Raw genomic sequence first — 27,555 nt, forward strand, 5'->3', positions numbered from 1 at the left:
TGGAAGTGGAATGGTTGTAGGTGAAGTGAAGATCGCTCCCTCCACCTTTGACTCCTCAAAAATTTTCTCCGGTGGACGAAGACGGTTCAGTTGGAGTGTCCACTCCAGGAGCTTCATTATTGCATAAAATGTTAGGGCTTTCTTCAAGTGGTAGAATGCATCCTTGCGTGATTGACTGCAAATGAAATATCTAAAAAATTCCTCCACACTAAAAAGAAAAGGATGCATTCCCTACACGCATGCTGTGTGAGATGTATCAGAAACAATATCAATATAAATAGAGCATGAATCAAAAGACATGTCACATCCACTACAATCAAAATGAACTACCTCCATGGTATTTCCTAAAAATTCAGAAGAAATATCATCCTTACCATCCTGAAAAGATACCTGGAGGCTCTAGTATAGTGAATGTGGCATCATCTCGATCAGGTAAAGGTACTGGCTCTGGATCAAGTTCAATCAATGGAAGTGATTATTGAGTTTCCCCTACACTTCCATCATCACTAAGTAAAATAGCAGGCTCAACTAGCTCAAATGGTGGTGGAATAGTCATTGGAAGCGATTCTTGGGTCTCCCCTACACTTCCATCATCATCTTCTATACCTGCAATATCAAGACTATCTGGAACAACAATATCATCAACAACAAAATTATCAGGATCAACTACAACATCACAATGTAAAATATTAGAAGAATCATGTAGAGAAGCAGAATAAAAGTCAGGAATATCACAAACTCTATATCCATCTCCTCACGAATTGATGCAGTAGGTTGATCTGAATGCAACTGTAATTGTGTCGATGAATATGTTCTTGGCTGGAACTGTGTTTCTTGATGTTGTATAAGTTGTTGTTGTGACTGTCCCCAAAAATACTTCTCAGGCTGATGCTGAAGATATGACTGATAATGTTGGGACCAATCAGAATTTCCTTGTTGAGTGTTCCCATACCCGAATCCTTCAATTAAATTATACCTGTCCTGCTGATGAGTCTGATAATACTGAGGATCAAGCTGGTGATACTAGATCCTGGTCGGGAATACACTGGCAAAGGAATGAACATCTTTAGTTATCACTAGTCTAGTCCCATACTGTTGATAATTTACAGTCATAATCTCGATAAGTTCTCTGTGTAAGATACCGTAAAAGTAAATAATAAATATTATTGGACGGAAAATTTTATTGGATTTTTCGGGGATTTTTAGAAATTTTCTGGAAATTTTTCAGAGCTCGTAAGACGGGTTTTGAGGGAATCAATTTTGGGTACAAATAAGGCCTGTTTGGGATACCCGTTTAGGTGAGGAAATGTTTATAATTATAAATTATTTTCTTTCCTTTAATTCTCTTCCCAAGCGCCGTTTCCCCCAAACCCGAAGCCGATCCTTCCTTCCCCGACCTCCCTTCCTTCTCCGATCTCCCTCGCAGATGAGCGACGATCGGTGATTCCTCCTTCTCTTCTCGGTGTCGCCGGGGCAAAGCAACCACCGAAGCTTTAGGAGGGAGCGAGTTGCTGATCCTCCATCCTCTCCCTCTCGATTTCTCTCTCACGGACGATCCGACGCACCCTACGCCGACGGAGAGCGTCGTCCACCTGCGAGCTCGGCTTCAACGCGTCACCAGAGGAAGGTCGCCTGATCTTGAAGGTACTGAAGATGTCCAAGCCATCTCCGGAGGTGTGATCGCTTCCTCAGTTGGTTCTTTCCCCCGTCCAGGAGATCCGATTTAGGGTTCAATGAGGGGCATGGAATCTGCATCGTCTCAAGCCAATTGAACTTCTCATTCATCCTCTTCAATTCGTTTGCTGGAGAGTGATCGGTTGCTCTCCATCAACCGGATTGAAGTGGGCGATGCCACCTGGAAGCGACAGAATCAAGGTAAGCTTCATCCGAAATTCTGAGATTTCAAAGATCTTACCCCTTTGTGATGTTCTTCTTGGTCTGGACTTAAGGTGATTCATCGGATCAAGTTATTAGTGGATTTCTCCTGCTGCCGATCACTGCTTCTCCACTTCTTGAAGCTGTGGAGGTCACAGGTGAAGAGATTGTTGGGTGTGGCGATTCTAGTGGGGTGGAGGATTGCTGCTAGGGTCCGTGGAGGCCATTAGCTTGTAACGACCTGGCCCTTTGGCCTCTTGGGTGACCCTTGTGGCGGCCCAACTAGTGGCCCTTATGTCGTCGGCCCATTTGGCGACCTCTCATGTCGTCGACCGACGACCCTTTGGCCGTGCCGTTACTCACTAGGACTTTCCACCCCTGACAGTGGATTTTTGCCTCCCCGAGGATTCGAACTCTAGACCTCCAGGCTTAAGTATTAGAGTTTATGAATCCTGGTAGGAAAGGATTATGTGTTGATTGTTGGTTTTAGTGAGTAGGAAAGGAACTTACTGAGCCATGAGTGCTCATAGCTTACTTTCCTTGTACCACAGATAAAGGAAAAAGCTGGATGAGTTAAAGGAGCAGCAGGAGGGGCAACGAAGATGTGTGTGGCGGTGGCTAGGCAACTAATTAAGAACCTGCTTTAAAACCTTTAAGAACTATGCTTTGGTTTTGTGAAATGTAATACACTATTGGTGACTTGATGTTAAGTTTTTATTGATTTTGTTATCATGATATGAAACCATGTTAGTGTAGTTCGGTTTGAAATAAGTTAAGAAAAATAACTTTTTAAGTCTTCCGCTGTAATACGTACGTAGAGTATCGTAGCCCCGTCCCTTAGGGTTAGCAGGGAGGGCGGGTGTTACAGGTTGGTATCAGAGCCAAAGTTTATTGCCAGCTCACTACACACACATCAAGCCTCCTACCTGCCGCTCCAAGTAAGAATGTTTATGTTAAGTTTAATTGTTATATGCTTATGTTTAATTTTCTTGTTACATGTTTATGCTTAATTTTCATGATTATACGACTTATGCTCTATTTTATTTTCTTTCTTGTTATATTGCCTATGCTTTATTTTCTTTACTACATTGCTTATGCTTTATTTCCTTATGTTACATTGTTTGTCATTATATTCCTTATTTTTCCTTATGTTGTTCATGCTTTAGATTCATGTTTTTACTTGCTTATATTTGATGCTTTATTCTATGCTTTTAGTTATAAATTAGAATAGGATTACATATTGGTAGGTTAGGAATAATACCATAACAAATAGATAGAAACAAACCAGTACGTTAGATTGGCTAAAATCGATAACCACTTACACTAGTCTATTTCTTTTAGATAAACATGGTTAGGACACGCAATGCCCGAACCGGAGGGACAGTGACTCCACCAGATCTGACGCAGGTAATCACTACCTGTTGTACCTACAGCTGCACCAGTGCCCCCGGCAGCCCCTACTCCGATGGTCCGACAAGAGGCCTATCTAATTCAGTGGCAAAGGCTTAAGCCGGAAGCATTCTCGGAAACTGTGAACCATGGGATGCACAAGCCTGGCTCAAAACCGTGGAGAACATAATGGAACTATTGGATTGGCCCGAACACGAGAAGGTCAAATGCGTGTCGTTCTGTCTTACCGGAGATGCCCGGATGTGGTGGGACAGAGTAAAGACGAAAAGACAAGTAAACCAAATGCAGTGGACATTTTGAAGGAGTTCTTAGAAGAATTCTTCCATATGCAAGTGACCAACAAGCACTATGAGGAGTTCATAGAGTGATCTGTCAGTTAATGAAGCCGTCAAGAGGTTCAACCGCCCGACCGTGCGTCGTAACTAGGAAAAAAGAAAGGGTCCAATGTTAAAATGCTCAGGCCGAGATAGCTCTGAACGTGCCGGGATTTAATAGACCCTGCGAGAGGAGTTAGTCGGCCCGATTCGAGCACTATCAGGAAGCAATGAACAAGGGCAAGGACCAAGCACTGACCGGAGCACAAAAATCGCACAATACCAGAACCGACTGGAAAGGAAACTCAGGTGGAAAGAGGAAACAGTGGAATAAAAAAAAAGGTGGTCCGGCCAATAAGCAGACTAAGTACCCTCAGTGTGCCACATGTGGGAAGATGCATTCTGGAGTATGTCTTATGAGCACCAAAAAGTGCTACAACTGCGGAAGGGAAGGTCATTTGGCAAGAAATTGCCCTACTCAGCCTCAGGCACCACCTTCGCAGAACTTCCAGAGCATGAGTACCCCCGCACAGCTTCACCAGATGCAAGCTGCCATAGAAGGGACTTCAATCAACCAAGGAAGATTGGAGGCCCCTCCCACTATGACCAATGCCAGAGTCTACTCTCTCGCTCAAGATGACGTGGCGAACGCCTCTACTATCGTCACAAGTCAGCTATCTAATTTCAGTCAGTATGCTAGAATTTTTTTATTCAATACTGAAAGCGAACTGATGAGGGAATCCATCGAGAAACTGAAACTTGTTTCGTATCCATTAGTTGAAACCATGTCCGGGCGACTCTCTACCCTTACCATAACACCAACGTTATTTGAGAACATGTTAGAGAAGCAAACCAGGGACCCGAGCCTTCAAAGAATTAAACAAGAGACCGCAGAAGGAAAGAATGACGGGTTCCGTATCGCAGACGATGGAATATTATACCTCAGGGATCGATTATGTATTCCAGAGGATCAAGAGTTGCGAAAGAAGATACTGGAAGAAGCCCATACAACACCTTATGCAATGCACCCGGGTTCCACTAAGATGTACCAGGACCTGAAAAAGAAATTTTGGTGGTCCGGTATGAAAAGAGAAGTGGCTCAGTACGTCAGTACTTGTCTAACCCAGAGACCCGGTGGATTATTACAACCTGTCCAAATTCCAGAATGGAAATGGGAAGAAATCTCCATGGATTTCATTTCAGGTCTACCCAAGACGACAAACGGGTATGATGCTATATGGGTGATCGTGGATAGACTGACGAAGTCTGCACACTTTTTGGCGATCAAGATGACTTATTCAACTGAACAACTAGCTCAGTTATATGTTAAGGAAATCGTCAGATTACATGGTATCCCTAAGACCATTATTTCTGATAGAGACGGACGTTTTGTCTCGCACTTTTGGGAGTGCGTTCAGAAGGCCTCGGCACGAAGTTGTTGTTTAGCACAGCCTTCCACCCACAGACTGATGGGCAGACTGAAAGAGTAAATCAAATATTGGAGGATATGTTAAGAGCTTGTGCCCTGGACTTCAAGGGGAGCTGGTGCCGATATTTATACCTGGCAGAATTCACCTACAATAATAGCTACCAAGCTACTATTGGAATGGCACCTTACGAAGCTCTATATGGGAGGAAGTGTAGATCTCCTATATGCTGGTATGAAAGTGGTGAAAAGAAGGAAATGGGGTTCCGAACGGAACTTATTGATGACACCACCCGAGCTATACAAAAGATCCGTCAACGAATAGAAACTGCTCAGAGTCGGCAGAAGAATTATGCCGATAAACGGCGCAGACCGCTAGAATTCAACATCGGAGACTTGGTATTCCTTAAAGTATCCCCCATGAAAAGGATAATGAGGTTCGGAAAGAGGAGCAAGCTAAGTCCACGATACGTAGGACCGTATCGGATTTTGGAAAGAGTGGGCCAAGTTGCATACAGACTAGAACTACCTTCAGACATGACCGCCATTCACAATGTGTTCCATGTATCGATGCTCAAGAAATGTACTCCCAGCACAGATCAAGTGATTGAGCCTCAGTCGGTACAGGTGCAGGAAGACCTGAGTTACGAAAGTAAACCCATCCAGATTCTGGACCGAGAAATAAAGAGGTTAAGGAACAAAGAAATACCCTTAGTAAAGGTCTTATGGCGGAATCAACGATTCGAAGAAGCCACCTGGGAACACGAGGACGATATGAAACAAAAGTACCCGGAACTTTTTATGAGGTACGGGGTACTGTAATACCCACTAAGCTTGTAAGATAAATATATGAAGGTGGGATTTTGCCTTAGAAAAATAATAGGAAGTGAGTTGAGGCAAAAAGGAATAAAATGAAATAAAAAGAAGTGAAGGTCAAGGATTGAACCTTGAACCTCTTATATTATAATTCATAGAATTAATTAGTAGAAACCAATTGGGATAGAGAGAAGATATTGATAGCAAAGGAGGGAAACTCATGATAAAGGTAAGAGTAAAAGCTAGCCAAAAGAAAACAAGAAAAGAGCAAGAGAAAGGCAACTTGCCTTCCTCCCTTTCTCTCCCTCTTTCTCTCTTCTCTTTCCGAAAATAAAAGAGGTTAATTAAGGGGATTCATTCCCACTTATTTCACCATGAATGATGAGGATAAATAAATAAATAAAAATAAAAATAAATAGAAAAAAAAGGCTAAGGGAGAAGGAAAGCAAAAACCAAGTTTTCTACCTCTTCCCCCTTAACATAAAAGAGAATATGTAAAGGGAAAATTCTATTTTCTCTCATTCTTCCTCTTCCTCACCGAGAACACCACAGTCCCCTCTCCTCCATCTTTGGCCCCAAAGCCAAGTTTTTCCCTAAGAAAGCCTAAGATACAAGGAGGACTTAGCAAAGGAATCAAGGGAAAGGAACTAGAAGAAGAGACTACTTTTTCTTCACCATACCTTAGATCCACAAGCGAAAAGGATGTAAGCTTCCCCTCACCTGTGGTAAAAGGCGTTTTAAGTGTTTTTCAGATTTTATGAAGATTTTAAAACCTAGAAACAAGTTTGAGAAAATTCGGCCAAGAAGGGCTTTCAAAAATCTAATGATGTTTAAACTAGTCTTCACTACATGATAGATTTTTCTATGCTATGTAGAGGGGTTCTTCTTCATGCTTTTATACCTATATGATGCTTGATCAGAGGAGTACTGAACCCTAGAATTTTGGCCAAAAATATTCTTAAGAGGCTAGGGAAATTTATTGTTTTACCCAACTAGTACAAGGGTCTCCCTATGAAATATTAAGGATCATGTATTAGTTTTTCTTCCTTAGAAGATATTTTGAAACTAAAAGAAAACCCACTCATATGATTCGTTCAAGAAAGGGTTTAGGGTTAGGAAGACCTTTAAATTTAAATAACCATGCTCATGTGATAGAATACAAAGATCTTAAAGGATTTGTATGCTTGAATATTGCTAGAATTTCATGAACTCCTTCTTAGGGTTTTTCGGCCATGATGAGATGGATAGCTTAGAAAAGCTTAAACAAAATTTTAATATGCTCAAGACCTCTGTGCTGTTTAGATATGAAAGTTGTTTAATGCCCTCATGCTTAATTAGGGTGTAGAAAAATTAGTTGCACGACATATAACATGTATGACTACAAGGGGTCCTAGCTTATTCATGAACCAATTTGTATATATGTTTCTTAGTAACTTTTGCCATGAAACTTACTTAGGTTTTTCATGCTTTAGGCCACTTAAGAACCTAGCTAAAGAATGGTAGGTTTCGGCCATGAGAAAAAATAAAAGAAAAAGAGAAAAAGAAACCTAGAAAGCCTAAGACACAATTCATATGTATACTCATTATGCTTGTCTTTACATATGCTATGAAACTCGTATGACTTCATATGTTTTTATGTTATTTGAAGCAAGTTTAAACACTGATGAGTTTTGGCCAAGTAGGGTTTAAATGACTTAGAGGCCTTAGAATTTAAACCAAAGGTGTTAAAATGCTTCTTATGAAAATATGATAACCTATTGCTTGTGTCACATGCTTGTATAATTTTTCTATGACCTAAATGGACCATTGTAAGTCTTGGCCATGAAGGTTTAGATGCCCTAGGGACCCTAGGACTTAAATTAAATATGCTCATGTCACTCTACATGAAATATGATAAGTAGAAAGCCAAGGTTCAATTGCTATATGTTGTTTTATGACCTAAAATGATGCTAGGGTATGTTTCGGCCATAACTATTGTATGATGCCTTGTATGAATTTATACATAAGGTTAGTCCAAGTTCACATGCTTGTATGCTTGTTTGTAGCCCTAATGAGAAATTGTTAAATTTCGGCCATGACATATGTTAAGGGCTTAAAGAACTTAGGAACTAATTCAAATGTGTCAAATGTGTTTACCTTGTTCCTTGGTAAAAATGTTATAAATATGATTTAAAGTTGTCCATGCTTTTATGTCATATGGAACCTTGTTTTACACCTTAAGGTTTCGGCCACATGAAATTAGGGACTAGAAGAACTTAGAAACTAAGTTAATCATGTTTATAATGCTTCCTATGAAAATGTTATGATGATAATTTAGGTGCCATATGCTTAGATGTTGTGTTTAACCTAAATTAAGCTCTAAAGGGGTTTTGGCCACAAGGGTTTAGGAAGCTTAGAACCAAGATGAATATGATACCATGTTTCCTATGATAGGATAATCACAAGATACACCCTTATGCTTAATATGTATGCTTGTGATTTATGACTTATGATATGATATGCATGCTTTTATGATATGATATGCTTTGTGCTAAAAATATGCATGCTTATGTTATGATATGTGGTTAAATTATGCATGCTTTAATGCTATGTTTAGTGCTTAAAATATGCATGCTTTCATGATATGCTATGTGGTTAAATCATGCATGCTTGATGATATGCTTTATGCTTAAGATATGCATGTTTTTATGATCTATGCCTAAGTGATGCATATTGTTATGACATGATGTATGCCTAAGTGATGCATGCCTTTATGATGTGATGTATGCCTAAGTGATGCATACCTTTATGACATGATGTATGCCTAAGTGATGCATACTTTTATGACATGATGTATGCCTAAGTGATGCATACCTTTATGATATGATGTGTGCCTAAGTGATGCATGCTTTTATGATACATGATATGTATGACATGTACTTTACTTTATGTGTGAGTGGCTTGTACCAAGGGTGGGCTCCATAAGCGCCCCGGGGACTAAGGACCTCATTAGGGATGGGCTCCTAAGTGCCCCTAGGACTAAGGGCCTAGTATGTTTGCCTCGTAGGGTTCAAGACTTGCTACCTTGGAGCTACAAGGTTGCGCGCAATATGTAAGTGGTACATAGCCGGGATCCCCCTTATGTTGAGATTACTTTCAAGTATATATATGTAAAAGAAAATGGTTTTAAAGATCATGAGACATACACATGTTTTTCGGATACATGTTTTCCAAAATCATATTGCATACACCTTATGATTATGCTATGTTTCATGCTATGCTCTTGATTATGATATGCCATGATAAGGTATGATTATGTTATGTTCATGCTATACCTTATAGACATGTTTCGGCCATGGATATGTTGATGCTTGATATATAGATTTCGGCCATGGATATGATGATGCTTTGATGTACATGTTCGGCCATAGTTATGATGCTTTGATATACATGTTCGGCCATAGTTATGATACTTTGATATACATGTTTCGGCCATGCTTTGATATACCATGATACTTGGTTGTTATACCATGTCTAGCTATGTTTTATGCAATGCACTAGGTATATGTTTCGGCCATGATGATGTTTGTTATGCCATGATTAGTTGAGATTATGACTTGTTGATACATTCTTGATTATGTAACGACCCAATTTTCCCTATTTTGAATTCTGAATATCTTTAAAAATATTTGAAAATGCTTTTAAAATATTCTAGAGATTTTTAGGAATTTTTAGAATATTTTTATGCAATTTTTTAGTCCGTTTGGTATTATTACCGAGTGGAGAAAGTTTTAAAAAAACAAAGTGCAAGAGCTAGGATTCGAACCCAGCTTCTCGGGCCCAAGCTGTAATCGGCCCAACCAACCAACTGAGCTACACGATTTTTGTTAACCTTATATGGAGCGAATAATATCTAAGCAGTAGTAAATGAATAGAGAATAAATAGGAAGAAAAAATAGTTGCAGCTGAGACTCGAACCCGCGAGCCGCGTATTAAGCAGAACGCAGCCAACCAACTGTGCCAGCGGCTATTGTTAATTAAGGAGAGAACGGACAATATTTAAGGGTTAACAGAGAACAAATTACCTAGGTTATAAAGAGAGGACTTTAGTGATTTTCGGACAAAAACCTAAACTCCTCTTCTCTCTCGCGACGGCGCCGACTCTTTCAGGCGGAAACAGAGCTCCCGGCGAGGACTTCTTCCGACGAGATCTCCACACCTTCGTGATCCCCTCGTCGAGAAGAACAAGTAGATACCAAGAGATCGTTGAGGAAAACAACTTCTCCGAACCCTAGCAGCCCTATCTCTTCGGTTGTAAGTCCAAGAACCCAAAGTAAGTGCTTCTCACCTGCGGTAGGAGTAGCTTTCGGGGTTTTCATTTGCGTTTTGTTATTGTGTAATGAACAAGAGCAGTTTTTCATTCTGGAGTATGGAATTGATTGCAACCCTTGTTTTACAATTCGGTTTAAGATTTGGGATAGGTTCTTTTGGCTATTTTTAATACACGGACAGAATCTTGATGTTCCTTTGTCTATCACAGCAGGTTTTTGATGTGTTTACCTCACAATTCAAGCATGTTTAAGTAGATACAAGTTACTTCAAGCTACAAGTTACTTCAAGCTACAAGCTTGATGTGTAGAAACTTTTGCTGCTGTGAGCTTAGCTAAGATTACCATCTATGACCATGTAGTTCTGTTATTGGCTGTTGAATCCGGTTTGAACATATCATGTTATATTTCAGTGATATAGTTGTTCTTTCTTTAATTATTGTGGAGTTTATTTGAACATGTACTGGATAATATTTTATATCAGTGCCATGTAGTTTAAAATCTCTTGTTTGTTGAATAAATGAGAGAAGTACAAGTAAAGCAATATTAAGATACAATCTGATCCTAAGTTTCAGAAGTTAGAATCAAGGCACACTAAGTGCTTAAATAGATGCCAAGGCATTTATTTAGAAGAAGTGATTAAAGAAGTATATAAAGAAAAGTATTTTACTTTTAAAGGGCATGTACCGGACACAAGGTCCAAGGGATGGGCTCCAAGTTGCCCCTAGACATAAGGTCTAGAAGTGTCTTAATGGTTTTGGGATTAGCTACCTCAATTCTCATTAAGAAAGGCGCGCAAAGTGGTACAATGCCGGGCCCAAGTAAAGTTGAATATTATTTTTAAAGTATACAAGTATTAATTTGGAAACAAACAGAACAAGTTCTTTTATCAAAGTTGCCAATTTTAGCAAATTAAATTGTTGTTTCCTTTAGAGATGCATGATGTAGTTCCATTTGCTATTTTCATGTTGAGCATGTATTTCCCTGCTTTCTTTAATGCTTATGCATTCCGTATCGGATTTTGTGAGTAGAAAGCACTTACTAAGCTTTTAGCTTATAGATACTACTTTTTCCTCCTACTGCAGATATGGATAAAAATAAAGGAAAGGCTAAAGTGGCCTAGAAGAAGGCGACAAGGAGACATTGATGGTGTGTGTGTGGTGGCTGATATGGAAGCTTGGGACCTTGCTAGAAGAATTTAGAAATCGTACCTGCTGGTGTTTTTGTTACTGCTAGAGTAGAATTTATCTTGCATTACTAATTTCGTTATCTTTCTGTCATTTAGTTGGATTAACTGTTTATGCTGGGAACATGTTCTTTTCCTTATTTCTGGATTAGTTTTCAAGTTTTGTGAAGTGAGATCTGCTTCAATAAGAATCTGCCGTATGGTTCATCTTGACTTTTTCTGCTATAGAGATAGATTCATTTGCTGTATTTGGTTGTTTTAATGATTCTTTTGTTATGGTTAAGTGCTGCTTGGAATTTCTGCAGTAAGTGCTTCTTTCGGATCAGCAAGTGTGAAATAAGATCATATCTGATTTGAGTTTGATTTTTATATAAGAAGTTCATATCTGATTTTTAGTTTGCAAACTTAGTTAGAAGTGTGAAGTGGTATGCTCAGTTGCTTTAGATTCTGTTATAGCATGAAATTTCTGCAGTAAGTTTTGGTTCTATGATCAGCATGATTAAATTCAGAAAGATTTGCATGCTCAGTTGCTGTACCAAATAGAGAATTGTATGATACATCCGTAACCTGCATTTGTTCATAACTGTGCTACAATTGTTTTCAAGCTTTGAAATGAGTAAAGTGCATTTTAGGCTTGTTTATGTCGTGTTGATACAGATACTCCTATCGGAATTGTTGTTAAGGTTTCACACTAGCTTGGTTTAATGTTTCCTTATTATTGGTTAAAGTTTTGACTGTTAATGAATTGTTATGCATGCAGTATTAGTAGGAATAGCCATGACCGAACTATGCAAAGGTTTATACATGCATACAAGTTTTAAATGCTATTATGGAAACATGCTAATACACTTTGGTATGATTGATAAGCTTGGTTAATGGCAGTACTGAAATAGTTAGTAATAATACAGCATGCCAACAGAAAAAAAAAAAAAAAAAAACAATATATATATCATGCCAAGTTTATTATCTTTAAGGTAAAGCAATATTAGTTTAGTAGAATGAGTAATTAAGTAACGGTCGCCCTCAGGGTAGCAGTAAGGAGGGTGGTCGTTACAGATTATGTGCTGATTTTTGGTTTTAGTGAGTAGGAAAGGAACTTACTGAGCCATGAGTGCTCATAGCTTACTTTCCTTGTACCACAGATAAAGGAAAAAGCTGGATGAGTTAAAGGAGCAGCAGGAGGGGCAACGAAGATGTGTGTGGCGGTGGCTAGACAACTAATTAAGAACCTGCTTTAAAACCTTTAAGAACTATGCTTTGGTTTTGTGAAATGTAATACACTATTGGTGACTTGATGTTAAGTTTTTATTGATTTTGTTATCATGATATGAAACCATGTTAGTGTAGTTCGGTTTGAAATAAGTTAAGAAAAATAACTTTTTAAGTCTTCCGCTGTAATACGTACGTAGAGTATCGTAGCCCCGTCCCTTAGGGTTAGCAGGGAGGGCGGACGTTACAAGCCTCTCGGCCATACAGGGGTCGTGGTGTCTAGAGAGGTGGCGGGGGTGACCATGGAGCATGCATGCACATTTGCATTTGATGCGCGGTGCATTGTTGGAGATATATTTGCATACATGCCTAGTAGATACTAGTTGCATGTGTTTGTGGTATGTTGCATTTGTTTGCGATATGATTGTTGCATATGGTTGTCATACTACATACATGTCATTTATTTTACATGTATTTGCAGTCGTATTGTAAAATACCGGAAATAGGCGGATATGAATAAGGGAATTTTCCGGAATTTTTGGACATTTTTCGGGAATTTTTCGGAGTTCGTACGGATGAGTTAACGGGGATCAAGATGGGGCCCGGAAAAGCCTGTTTAGGCTACCCAGTTTTAATAAGGAAAAGTTTTATTTTTCTTTTCCTTTTTACTTTTCTTTTTCTTTATATTTTTCTTTATTTTCCTTAATCCCTCCGTTTCTCTCCCTCGCGCACCCGAGCTCCATCCCGACGCCGCCTCCTTTCTTCTCCTCTCTGCCCTAACCACCGGCCGGCGGTTTCTCTCTTCCGAGCGCCGACCACCATCGCCTGTGACTTAACACCGTCGGGTGTTGCTCTTCAGCCCTCGCGTCGGCCTTCCCTCTCCTTTCCGAGGCAGCGCCGGCCACGGGAAACCAAGCGCCCGACATCACTGCCGGCACCGGTTTCTCAGCGTCGGCCGCCGTCGCCGTGCCTAGATTCACCGCCGACCACCTCTGCCTTAGCCTCTTCACCGCTGCCACTGCCGGCCCAGTTGTTGTGCCCTAGGTATTGGTCACGGACCACTACGAGTTCTAGCCGTTTTCACGGCTGTATTTCCTTCCTCTCTGCCGAACCCCAGTGCCCACGCCACTTTGCCTGCTGAGTTTGATCTTTGCCCTTTACCGAGTCTTGGCTCCTCCTCACTGATTGGTGGTGATCTTGAAGATTCTACCTTCGATTCTGATCAAATTCCAGCAAGGTGCTATTCTGTGGATTGATTGGTTCCAGCATCACCAGTGGTTGGATCAAGAGCAGAGGTTTGAATCAAGGTAAGAAGCAGAGTAATTGTTACGTGTTGATGAGTTTGATTCATGTATTGGATTAGGAAAATATTTAATTAATCCATGTTTAGGTATAATCTTGATACCTATTGATAATTTATTCATCATTAGGTTGTGTAGAATAATTATGTTATATGGATTTAGGTTTTTGGATTTTTATCAAAAAAAAGGTGGTTTGGGGTTAAGGTAATTAACCCTAACTAACCGTTAGAAAGGTCGAAGGAAATGGTTTAGGGTTTATCCCTAAATTTCTATTTAGGATTTATTTAGCTGTTTATTTGTATTCTAGCTAAATAAAAGTAAAGGTATTTTTGTTTACACAGGGCTCTGATTCGAGACGGTATCTCGACGTCGGATTTGGACCATTTTGTCGGAGGCGGGTACTTTTGACTTATGTCATTTGATATGCTTAGTAATTAAATTAACATGATGCATTAATTATGTTTCTTATCTGTTTTCGGTTAATCACTACCCAAATCTTACATGCTTGATTGATTGATTGGTTTTGCATCTCAGGTATATTTTACCTGTTTATATATGCTTATAGGGGTAGTGATATGCCATGCTTGACCATGTTCAGGACCTAGGTTTTTATACCTTCTGTGTACCTTGATTTGATATGATTCTTTGACCTAGGGTGCACATTTCTATATATATGGATTAGGTCAGGATGTTTATATGGTTATTGCCATGCATCATTTGCATGATTGCATGCTGTGCGATAGTCCGCTCCATTATTGCTGAGCACATCGCCAGTTACATGGATCTGCACACACCACCACTCATGGGTTAGTGGTCGATTCAGGCTGAGTGTGTTGCAGCAGGGACTCTGTTAGGCACCGTTGGTCCGCTCATGGGTAGTGTGACACAACGTGTTATCCGGCAGGGATTCCTCCCCGTCTTTGAGTACCGGGAGTTGAGAGCATTGCGCTCCCCCATCTATGATTTGGGGTAGGAGGATAGGTGTACTCCGACAACATCCCGTCCACTCGGTCACTCATCAGGAGTAGTGACGACAGAGTGCACGGTTGTCACAGCCCTACCCACTCGGCCTCACGTTTGTATGAGATGATCGATGGCGTCGGGGTGACCAGGACGCATCATTGACATCATATGCATGATGCATTTATTGTTTGTGTTTGTGGTTGCTGCATTTATATGCTGCATATTGTTTGGATACCTATGTTTGACATGCATCAAGATTCCTATACCACTCGGACTGTTTGACCTTATACTCGGGACTGGTTAGTCTGAGATTCTCTGTTTACTTCGATGCATATATATCTTTCTTATATCGGAGACTATCGCATGATTAGTGTTAGGTGTTATTTCTTTACTTTGCATATCAAGTGCTGAGTGTTGGACTCACCCGCCTCCATTGTTGTTATTTTCAGGTTGATGCTGTCAGGAGGGAGTTCCAGTCGCTAGTCCCCACTGCACGTAGTGCTACTCCGCTGCTGGTTTTTGAGTTGTTTCATTTTAGCTTTTCGCTATCAGACATTATTTTAGTTTTGTTTTGGACTTACATATGGATATTGTATGGAATCCTTCCGTTGGATGAACTTTTCGTATGATTTGGATTTACTCTACTACATGCCTGCCTGAACGGCAGAAGAGGTAAGAAAAAAATCGGATTTGGCTTTACGAGTGTAGTTGAGTAGGGTTGATTTCGAGTCAGAGTATTATTACTGCGTGGTTGTGTCAGCCAGAGGCTGAATATATATATATAAACTGCGTGGTGATTGATTTTCATTACTGTTATTATTCCAGCCGCCTGTGGCTGAGTATTTAGTGCTTGTAGAAAATTTTGATTGTCCGCCGTACAGGGGAGATGCTGCCGAAATTTTCTCGGACAGGGACTCTTCTGGGGGCATGACACGTATTTATATTGCACAGGTGTCACGAGTAGGTCTGTTGCAGATATGGTGAGTTTACTGACCATTGTACCAGGTGTTGATTCCAAATTGGGTATGTATCTATCATTATGTCGGTTGTGGTTTATATTGAATGTATGTCAAGTTAGTAGGTCTGATATGTTCAGATGCATTGATTATGATAGTAAGATCATATTCTTTGATTCCCTACTGAGACTGTATACCTTTGATCTCTATGTTTATGTATAGACCATGCACTACCTTTTCTATTACCCGCTGAGTTACCTATACTCACCACCGCATGTATATCTTTATGTTTTCAGGTAGATGGTTGGTGTGTCGCTTGGAGTATCCTGTCTGCCGGGTTTTACGTCACATCCGAAGGTCGTTTCTGGTTTTGTATATGTTTTATTTGTATTTGTTGTATTTGGTGGGTTGTTGTATTTGCTGTTGTGTTTGTTGTATAAAGCCTAGCCGGCTAGCAGTGTGTTGATTGTGTTGTATTGGGCTTTCCGTTTTCATTTTTCCGCTGTGTTGGTTTTTAGTACAGCCGTGTGGGCTGTTTTATATATAACTGCGTGGTTGTGATTGTTTCATTCCAGTCGTGTGGGCTGTTATTATAACTGCGTGGTTGTGTATATAAATATTCCAGCTGCATGTGGCTGATGTATTTTGCTTGTAGTGATGCTTCAGATTGTCACCGGTAGAGGGGAGATGCTGCCGAATTTTTGTCTGGCAGAGACACCTTTGGGGCGTGACACTCTGGCCTGAGTAGATGTCTTGTTCACTAGAGCCCCTCCACTAGCTGCATCAACCATACTCCTGCCCATGGGACACAACCCCTCATAGAAGTACATAATCAGTAGTTGATCGCTTATCTGGTGCTGAGGGCAACTAGCAACAAGTCTTTTAAATCTATCCCAATAATCTTGAAACGGTTCTCCTGTGAATTGTTGGATTCCACAAATACTCCTCCAAATAGCTGTCATCCTAGAAGCAGGAAGAACCTCGCCAGAAATACTTTCTTCATCTCGATCCAGCTGGAAATTGAATTGGGTGGGAGACAATACAACCAATCTTTTGCTGAATCTGCTACTGAAAATGGAAATGCTCTAAGTCTAACATCTTCTTCTAATATGCCAAGTGGGTTCCATGAAGAACAAATCATCTCCAAATCATGCAGATGTCTGTTGGGATCTTCACCAGAAAGTCCATGAAACTTCGATAATAAATGAACAATTTTTCATAACTCGAAGTCTACTCCCAAATCAGAATATTTGATGCAAAATGAATCGACTGACAAATCTGGTGCCCAAAGCTCTCTGAGAGTCTTTTCAGTGTCCTTCATGTTGCTCATTAAGTCTGAGGTTCTGAACACACTGAAACTCTAAAACTGATGATAATACACAGATTTCCTGATCTCTCCTGAAACACTCATGAAAATACCATCAAAAGACACAGGAAATAGACAAGATAACACACATGTATACAAGAGATGAAATAATTAAGCCCCTAACAATGTTTTCTAATTTTTACAACCACAAAAAATAGAAACAAGAAAAGAGAGAAAATAGAAAAACAATAATCCTAAGATAGGGTAGAACTAGGACAGTTATTGTATGAGGTCTACCCAATGCTAGATGCAGAGGCGCATAATAGATCGATATGAACATCAAGAGTTGTCCCATAATAAAACCAGTTGTTGCTGCTACCTCCTCCTCGGTTCCTCCTTCCATAGCCCGAGCTCGAAGAAGGAAGAGATAAGAGGGCCCTATGGAGAATGTAGTCAAAAATCCATAATAGAATCCGACCAAAACGACCGAATTTATTATCTTTATGCATGAAGATAATAAATTACCTAGTAGAAAAGATTTAAAAATCATTACAAACCCTCCTTTTTCTTTTCTATTGCAATTTTTTGCTTATTATATGATAATTATGATAATTTCTTAACTTTCCATATATAGAAACAGATAGACTATAAATGACATCTCTTATGTCAATGACACCAAAGAGATATTAAATGAATGGAATTGGGATATAGATGGAATATAATGAAATAGAACCACTTTGAGGTTCCCTGTGAAATGAGGCATGGAACGGAGCCACTACAAAGAAGTTCCGGGAGTTACGAAGGAAGCTTCGGACTCATATTGTTCATGGGTTGAGAACGGGAGTTGCACGCTATGAGGTCGAATCTTCCGTTGTTCCTCAATAGCTCAGTGGTAGAGTGGTCGGCTGTTAACTGACTGGTCGTAGGTTCGAATCCTACTTGGGGAGATTTGATTCATTCTTAATTAAAGAATGAAGAATGGAATTAAAAGGCTCGCTTTGACCGTTAGGAGTAGGTAACCCGTTCGCTGTCTTTGTTTCTATTGCATTCTATCTAATCGTATCACATTCTGTTCTATGATATTTGATAACCCCCATTTACATATTAAAAACCCCAAAAATAGGAATAAAATACGATTCTAAGATTATATCCTACCGTTTGTTCCTTGAGAGATCGATCCTGGGCTCGTTACTACAACGTTATTGCAAAATTAAGGGGTTCAGTGGAAATACATTTGTACAATTTGATTAGCGGATGTGACAGATTCGGTTATCAAATTTTGGCGTCGTTACCGGGGACGAAGAACAGCGCTGTGGAGGATCGACGAAGCCTAGAAGCTACTGTAGCTTCTGTTTTGATTCTGTTCCAAATCTGAACGGACGACTGTGATTGATTTGGCTCTTGATCAACGGTGAAAAGTCATCCAAAATCCGATCCGGAGGTACTGATCTTCATCTAGGGTCTGGATCTACTCTCCCTTAGGTCAGATCGACCAGATCCTCACTAGATGGTTCAGATCTGCTCAATCCTTGATGAACGATCCAGATTAATTCGGTTGGATCAATGGCTATATGAACTCAGATCTGGATCAAAACCTCTGGATCTTCATCAATAGCTTAGATCTACTCCTCATTAGGTCTGATGGATGAAATTCTCAACGGATGGCTCAGATCTCTCCAATCTTCAACGAACGATCCAAATCGACCCAAAGCTTGATCTTCTCGTTTAAACTCCGATTCGAGCCCAATTTCGATTTGAATAGATCCAAATCCAAGATCCTTTGATGCCTACAAAATAAGAATCAAATATTAGCATCAAATAACACAAAAATATAATAAATTGTAATTAGATCCAAAATCTATACAATGCACAAAATGTGATGTAACCATGATTTAAACCTATGAAATCAACATCAAACCATGCATATATGAATCAAAATAGTACAGTAAAATCATGGTTATCACCGTCCAGTCTTCCACTTGGTTCGCGACACCAGGACATTCCAGCTAGGGTTACCACCCCTTAGGACTTTTGCCTGAAGCTCTCGACCCACAGGGTTACCACCCCCTATGACCTAGGGTTACCACCCCCTAGGGTTTTCCACCTGCCTAACCACAGCTAAGACTTTTGCCTAAGTACACTTAGGACTTTTCCTACAAGCTCATTTAAACTGTTAGATCACAAGACGACTTAACTTTGAACCCTTTTCCATTATCAAAACTTGGGTTCGATCGTCTGATGCTTCCCACACCAACAATCTCCCCCTTATTTATTATGACAACTCAAATTCAAAGTTAAGTAAAACAAAAATAAACATAAGCATGCATTTAAATAAGAAGTTTAAGCATAAACGTAAGCATACTTAAGTAACAAGTTAAGTACAAGCTAGAGAAATTTTAAACTTTATGAAAGTTAAGGTAAATTTAAAATTTTGAAAGTTAAGGCTCCCCCTTAATAAGAGAACTCTTATCCTTAATTTGAATTTTTTACCCTACTCTCCCCCTTTGCCATATATCAAAAAATTTTGTAGGAAAAACTTAGTAAAAATGTTGAAGCTCAAAAATAACATTTAAAACACCTGACTTTTAAAACTTTGTAGGAAAAACTTTGTAGGAAAAACTTAGTAAAATTTTGCAAAGTGAAAATAGTTTAAGTGCAAAACAACTCTGGTTAGCCAAAATTTTGAAAACTTAAGCTTTTAAAGACTTTATTTGAATATTTTTCATTAAGCTTAAAAGTCTAAAAAGGGATTTTCTTAAGTAGGAAAATTGAATTAAGTTTTAAAAAAAAACTTTTAAGGAAAACACTTAGCTTTTAGAGAAAGGATATTTGGCTAATTTTAAGAACTTTTCAAACACTTAGCTTTTTATAATTAAGTTTCATTGTAAAACTCTTAGCTAAATGTCTAAAGAAATAACTAGGTTTAAAGAGCTAGTAAAAAGTTTACTTTGAAAAATAACTTTAGCCAATTTTGAAACTTAGTTGAAATCTTTTGGGAAAAATAAAATTTCAAACTCTATTAAATAGATTCAAAAAAGCTTTGTTGGTAAATATTTTCTTAATTTTGAACAAGCTTTTTGAACAATAACTTAAAAAAATAAATCAACTTCACTAAATTTTTTAAAAGACTTTGAAAAGAAAAAAATATTAAGAAAGTCTAAGACGGTTTTTAAAAAATATTTAAACGAATAATGAATTCCAAAATACTTAATGGCCAAGGAGGAGCAATTAGTTTAAATCTTAATGTCCAAGCATGAGTCGAGTTAAATTGATTGCAAGTTAACTAAGTTCTTTTAGTAAGGTATCAGAGCCCTGATGTGTAAGTTGAGTAACCCTAAAGATCAAACACTTAATTTCTTGGCCACATGTCTAACCATCTAGCTACTAGTTGATTGCCTAGAGGACAACAACTTTCACTTGGTTAGTCAAGTAAGTCAATAGATCCAGTTAGATTTGACTAGGGCTGGATGACTTGACTTGATTACTATAAATTAGGTATTTAACGCCCAGACTCATATTGATGCACAGATATAAGCATTCTTGAGTCCAGACTGTACCCTATGCATCTCACACCATTCTAAGTTTTTCAAACACAATCAAGGTAAACCTAGGTGTTTGTGAGATGCTCTGGCTGAATTCTAGGGGAACATGATTTCTAAGGTAGAGCCTAGGCTAAGTCCAAATTTGAAAATCTAGTAAACTTGGAATTTTGAAAACAAAATTTTTCCTAGAATTTTGAAATACAAGATGATTTTGAAAACAAGTAAAGCAATTAAGAATAAAGGTAGGAAACTGATTTGAAAATCAAAATCTATTCTACCCAACACATTCCTATTTGCCTTCTAAGTGCACTGAACTCAAGTTCAGGTAAGGGTTTTGTGAAAATGTCAGCTAGGTTTGATTTGGACTAAACATAGTTGAGTACAATTTCACCTTTGGCTATATGCTCCCTTACAAAATGGTGTTTTACCTCTATGTTTTTAGTCCTAGAGTGGTGAATTAGATTTTTGATTAGATTAATTGAACTCATATTGTCAATTAAATTTTTTCTATTTTTGTATTCTAGCTAATAGTCTTTTAGTGTATGCATCATCCACAAAAGTTGAGAAGCACATTCTCCTAGGGCTATGTATTAAGCTTTAGTAGTGGATAGAGCAACACAGTGTTGCTTTCTGCTTGACCAACTTATTAGTTAGAGTCCTAGAGCCAATCATTTGATGATTGTATGGACTCATTATATCATATTCTTGTATATTAATAAAGGTATTTGGATTTTGGTTATTATACTTACTTGTATTGGTGCCAAATAAACTAAGTATAATAATGTCCTTGAGTAGATGGTTCTCACCTATATCAATCGGTTAGTTGAACCGATAGTGAGATGATATAGGGAACACTACTCTTAATCATTCCTAGTCGAGTATTAACATTCAGGGACAATGTTAATGCAATAAGACTAGCATGTAGGTCAACTCGATGACTTGATCTCACAAGTCATGGATATAGAGATATCAAGTTGACACATGAGTATACATTAGAGAATGTATACTGAATGACCCGCCATGAGAAAGTATCATGGATCATTATATGAGTGTCATACACTTTCTCATGTGGCTATTAGTATGACTACTAGTCCTTAGACCTGAAGTCACCATAGATCCCTACATAAGGAGTTATGTACTTTAGTTTCGTCAAACGTCACCCGTAACTGGGTGGACTATAAAGGCGATTACTGGGTATGTAACAAATTATGCGGAGGGATGTGAGTGATGTAGATGGGATCTATCCCTCCTATATGACGGGAGTGACATCGGTATTCTTGATAGAGTGAGACCACGAAGTGCATGATCATGCCCAAATGAGTCAATATAGGATATTGAGCTCATTTGATTTAGTGAGTCTACTTGGAGTTCAAGATTTAGATTGGTCAGAGGATGACACGGTCTATGCCTCACATTGATCAATCTAGATGTCTAGGATAGAAGGACACTTGTCATATATTGTGAGGAGTCACAATTAGTAGTCACAAGGTGATGTTGGATCTCGACATTCTTGTAACTTGTGTAGTAATGATGTGTTGCTAGATACCGCTCATTACTTATGCTCCTAAATGGGTTTAGGGTATTGCCAACGTTACAAGAACCTATAGGGTCACACACTTAGGACAATTAGATGGAGATTAGGTTCATATGATGAACCAAGAGGATTAGATTCATTTGATGAATTAAATTGGATTAAGAGTAATCCTAATTGGGCTAACTTGAGTTGGTCTCAAGTTGATTCATGTATTCAATGAGTCTAATTTAGATTATGACTCATTAAATCAACTTAATTTAATGAATTAGATTCATTATATTAAGTTGGCTTGAATCAAATGGTTAGATTAGATCAACCATGGAAGAGATTTGGTCAAGTTTGACTTGACTTGAGAGGAAGATTAAAAGTCAAGTTAGACTTGACTTTATGCCACCTCATTGGTGAGTTGACATTGAAGTGGACCAATGATGTTACTCCACATCATCATGGGTGCCACCTCATGGAAGTTACAAAGTCATTTTCTTAATAACTTCACATTAATTGCATTTAATGGGGAGTTATGCTATTGGAAGTGGCCGACCACTTTTTGTTTGAATGTGAATTCATTTTTCCATTCAAGGGTGTATCTTCTTCCTCTCAAGCTCTCCCTCTCCTCCTTGCTTGGCCGAATCTTACCAAGGTGCTAGCACACCTTTGTGTGAGGTTTTCTCCACCTACGTGTCCGTGTGGATACTTCTAAAGGACCGACGCTTGACGATCTAGAGATCCGGCAATTCCTTGGACGAGCAGGAACGCGAAAGGGCACGCTTCAAGGTATACTTCTTAACACATAGATCTAGGCATAGATCTAGATATTTAAAACTCGTACTCGTAATTTTTGTTTGGTTTTCCTTGCACGGATCTACGACTTTGGGTGATTCGGGGTTTCCGCGACGCGAAAAGCGGTTTTCGCGGCCCGAAAAACCCAACTGTGGTATCAGAGCCACGTGCAAGGCTTGTACGAGTTTAATTTTTGGTTTTATGAAAACTAAACCTTCTGTGATTTTCTGTAAAAAATTTTTTTTTATATTTTTATGGGTAATTTTTCCGTAGAAGCGAAGCATAAGTATCTCGGTACTTGTAGGCTTCGGCTACCGGGAAGTTTTTCCTTAAACGGCTTCGTTTTGCCCCAAATCCGTTTGGGACAGCGGGCTTGGGTGCCATTAGATCGCAAAGGAGCATCTCACGATGGTTAGATCGTGGATAGGTGTACTGCCCCTAACCCCGCAAGGGGATTTGCTCCACGATTGCACCCGAAATCGCTAAAAACGAACCTGCCGGGAAGATTTTCCGAAACGGCAATGTCTCGACCCAAATCGTTTTGGGACAGCGAGTTTGGGCGCTGTTGGATCGCAAAGGAACCCTCGCGATGGTTAGATCGCGGGTAGGGGCGCTGCCCCTGTCCCCGCAAGGGGATCCGTTCCGCGATTGCGCCCGAAACCGCTAAACGGGGCCGCCGGGAAATTTTACTCGTAAAAATTGTAAAAAAAATTATTTTTAAAATTATAGAAAATTATGAAAATATATAATTTTGAATTATATATTAATTTTGTAATAGTCATGGCCCAAAAACCCAATATGATTGGATTGTGTTGTAATTCATAATACGGTCTGCGTGCCGTTATGTGTTTGCGCGTGTTGTATGTTTTTATTTTTCCGTGACCTGCGCGTCGTGCCTTTCTCATATATTCTGCTTGTAAATTAGATTTAGACTCGAATGTAACTCGAGTTTCAAATTGTAATGTACAAATTGGAGCGGTGGAGGGTCCACACGAGACGGAGTTCCGAGGCGGGCACGAGCAACACAAGGTGGTCAAAGGGAGGAGCTTGGAGAAGCTGTTGACCCTAGGTTGACCATTCGATCTTCTCATTGGCTTGAGAAGATCATAGTGGGCCATGACTAAATCACAAATAGATTAATTAGTTAATTGCTTATGTATATGATGCATGTTTAATAAGTAATTAATTAATTAGTGCCTTACGATTAGATTAGATCTAAGTCGTGCACATGATGCACCCTTGCGATTAGATTAGATCTAAGTCGTGCATAAGATGCATCCTTTTCGATTAGATTAGATCTCGATCGAACCAACTCTAAATGCCTAACCGTGCCGTGATATCTATCACTACCTCGATCACATGTATTGTTGAATCTGCCAAAGTAGAGCAATACATATTATCTTGGTAGGGTACGGAGGGACAATCTTGGTCCCGCCTATCAACGCATGGGTGAATACAAACTCAATTAGATTGAGTATTCCTAGTTGCTCGGTTAGATCGAGTCAACTATAGGCATTCTTCCAACGGTTGGAAAAGATAGGTCAAAATCACATCTATATTAACTCTCGGGCGTATTAGCCAAAGCTAACTCGAGTTTTAATATAAATGCGGATATTGATTTTATAAACAAGAGTTGCATAGAGATGTAATTGGTAATCGTTACCTACTGATCATACTAAGCCTTGGGCGTATTAGCCAAAACTAACTCAAGGGTTAGTATGATGTGGATCTTGTCCCACAAGAATTATAGAATTCAGTGGGAGCATCATTTAATTAAAGGCCTAATTAAATGATTTTAAAAGAATATGATATTTATTTCTGCTTTTATTCTGTTGTAGATAACCATGACGTCGAATATGAACTCTTTCTCCCTGTGTTTTGTCCTTAAGAAGGACAAGCTCAACGGAGCAAATTTCCTGGACTGGTACAGGAACCTGAGAATAGTTCTCACTCAGGAACGTAAACTGTACGTTCTTGAGCAGCCCATTCCGGAGGCTCCTCATGCCACTGCCACGCGAACTGACCGGGATGGTGACACATTAGATGTGTCATGTCTAATGCTCGCAACCATGAACTCTGAGCTTCAGAAGCAACATGAGTTGATGTGTGCTTACGATATGGTTGAACATCTTCGTCAACTATATCAATGACAAGCAGGGCACTGGAAGAGGAACTTCACAGGATACCTGGAAGATCTTAACAAGAAGAGAAATAAGATTTCTACTTCAGGTATAAATGTTATAGAAGTCAACATCTCTATTTCTTCGTCGTGGGTATTAGATACCGGATGTGCTTCGCACATTTGTACTAATCTACAAGCACTGAGAAATAGCAGAGCATTGACAAAGGGCGAGATAGACCTACGAGTAGGCAATGGAGCACGGGTTGCTGCTGTTGCTGTAGGGACTTATTTTCTATCTCTGCCCTCTGGGCTTATACTAGAGTTAGACGATTGTTGTTATGTGCTTGCATTGACTAAGAACATTGTATCAGTTTCTTGTTTAGACAAGAAAGGTTTCTCGTTTAGACAAGAAAGGTTTCTCGTTTACAATAAAGAACAAATGTTGTTCCGTCTATTTAAATAATATGTTCTATTGTAGTGCACCTCTGATAAACGGACTCTACATTCTAGATCTTGAGAGCCCTATTTATAACATAAATACCAAGAAGTTCAATTCAAATGACCTGAACCAAACTTATCTCTAGCACTGTCGCTTAGGTCATATAAATGACAAGCGCTTATCCCAGCTCCATAAGGATGGTTTGCTGGACTCATTTGATTTTGAATCATATGAGATATGCGAGTCATGCCTATGAGGCAAGATGACCAAGACTCCCTTTAGTGGGCACAGCGAGCGGATTTGTTAGGACTCATACATAGTGATGTATGTGGCCCTTTCAATGTCGCTGCTAGAGGCGGTTATAGATACTTCATCACATTTACTGATGACTTCAGTAGATATGGTTATGTGTACTTGATGACAGATAAGTCCGAATCCTTTGAAAAGTTCAAAGAATTCAAGAATGAAGTACAGAACCAGCTTGGCAAGAGTATTAAAATACTTTGATCAGATCGAGGTGGTGAATACTTAAGCCATGAGTTTCGTGACTATTTAGCTGAGTGTGGGATTCTATCCCAACTCACTCCTCCTGGAACACCACAGTGGAATGGTGTATCCGAAAGGAGGAATCATACCCTATTAGATATGGTACGATCTATGATGAGTCACACTGATCTTCCGACATACCTTTGGGGCTATGCTCTAGACACGGCAGCTTTTATACTCAACCGAGTTCCATCCAACGTCGTGATAAAGACACCATATAGGATATGGACTGGGAGAGATGCCCAGGTGTCTTTCATGAGGATTTTGGGTTGTGAGGCTTGCGTTCGACGTCAAGTCTCAGACAAATTAGGACCTAAATCCGACAAGTGCTATTTCATCGGATATCCCAAGGAAACTAAGGGATATTACTTCTACATTCCCAGTCAACACAAGGTAGTTGTGGCAAAGACTGTGGTCTTTCTAGAAAGGGACTTTGTTTCTAGAAAGACTAGTGGGAGCGCGTTCGATCTTGAAGAAGTTCAAGATGCGAACAATAGCACTGATGCCTCGATGGAAATTGAACTGGAACCACAAAGTGTTGTGGATGATGTTGTTCCACAAGGAGTTGAGGAAAAACAACCGGTTCAAGTAGACATACCTCTTCGCAGGTCTGATAGGGTACGTCGTCAGCCTGAGAGATATTCATTTCTCTTCTCTGACCATGATGACGTTATGCTCATAGAGGATGAGCCTACCACCTATCAGGAAGCTGTGATGAGACCAGATTCTGAGAAATGGCTAGAGGCCATGAGATCTGAAATGGAATACATGTACACCAACCAAGTTTGGACTTTGGTTGATCCACCTGAAGGGGTAAAACCCATAGGGTGCAAGTTGGTCTTTAAGAGAAAGACTGACATGGATGGACTTATTTATAAGGGTCGCTTGGTAGCTAAAGGTTTCAAGCAGATTCATGGTATTGACTATGATGAGACCTTTTCTCCAGTAGCGATGTTTAAATCCATTCGGATCATGCTTGCTATTGTAACCTACCATGACTGTGAGATTTGGCAGATGGATGTCAAAACTGCGTTTCTGAATGGAAACCTGCTCGAGGATGTGTACATGACACAACCTGAAGGTTTTGTAGATCCACATCATACTAGCAGAGTATGCAAGCTGCATAGGTCCATTTATGGACTAAAGCAAGCTTCTCGGAGCTGGAATCTTCGATTCGATGATGCAATCAAACAGTTTGGTTTCATCAAGAACGAAGATGAGCCTTGTGTCTACAAGAAGGTTGTAGGGGATATAGTTATCTTCCTCATATTGTATGTGGATGACATACTACTCATTGGGAAGGACATCCCTATGCTTCAGTCTGTCAAGACCTGGCTAGGGAATTGCTTCTCAATGAAGGACTTAGGTGAGGCATCCCGCATTCTAGGGATACAGATCTATAGAGATAGATCTAAGAGATTGCTTGGCCTAAGTCAGAGTACATATATTGACAAGGTACTCCTTCGGTTTGCCATGCAGAACTCCAAGAAGGGTTTCTACCGATGTCACATGGCGTGAGTCTT

At 39.5% G+C, this 27,555-nt stretch overlaps 1 long non-coding RNA gene and 1 other non-coding gene across 2 annotated transcripts; both read left to right on the forward strand.

The window, feature by feature from the left end:
• The first annotated feature begins 10,002 nt into the window (after positions 1–10,002).
• LOC122034759 lies at positions 10,003–11,547 on the forward strand. The gene is made up of 2 exons (XR_006126777.1): positions 10,003–10,153; positions 11,234–11,547. It is a non-coding gene; the product is annotated as an uncharacterized LOC122034759 (long non-coding RNA).
• Positions 11,548–17,944: 6,397 nt separating this feature from the next.
• TRNAN-GUU lies at positions 17,945–18,016 on the forward strand. Its single transcript has one exon. It is a non-coding gene; the product is annotated as a tRNA-Asn (tRNA).
• The last annotated feature ends 9,539 nt before the right edge of the window (positions 18,017–27,555 follow it).

The sequence above is a fragment of the Zingiber officinale genome, chromosome 11B (genome assembly GCF_018446385.1).
Source record: "Zingiber officinale cultivar Zhangliang chromosome 11B, Zo_v1.1, whole genome shotgun sequence".
Taxonomy (NCBI): domain Eukaryota; kingdom Viridiplantae; phylum Streptophyta; class Magnoliopsida; order Zingiberales; family Zingiberaceae; genus Zingiber; species Zingiber officinale.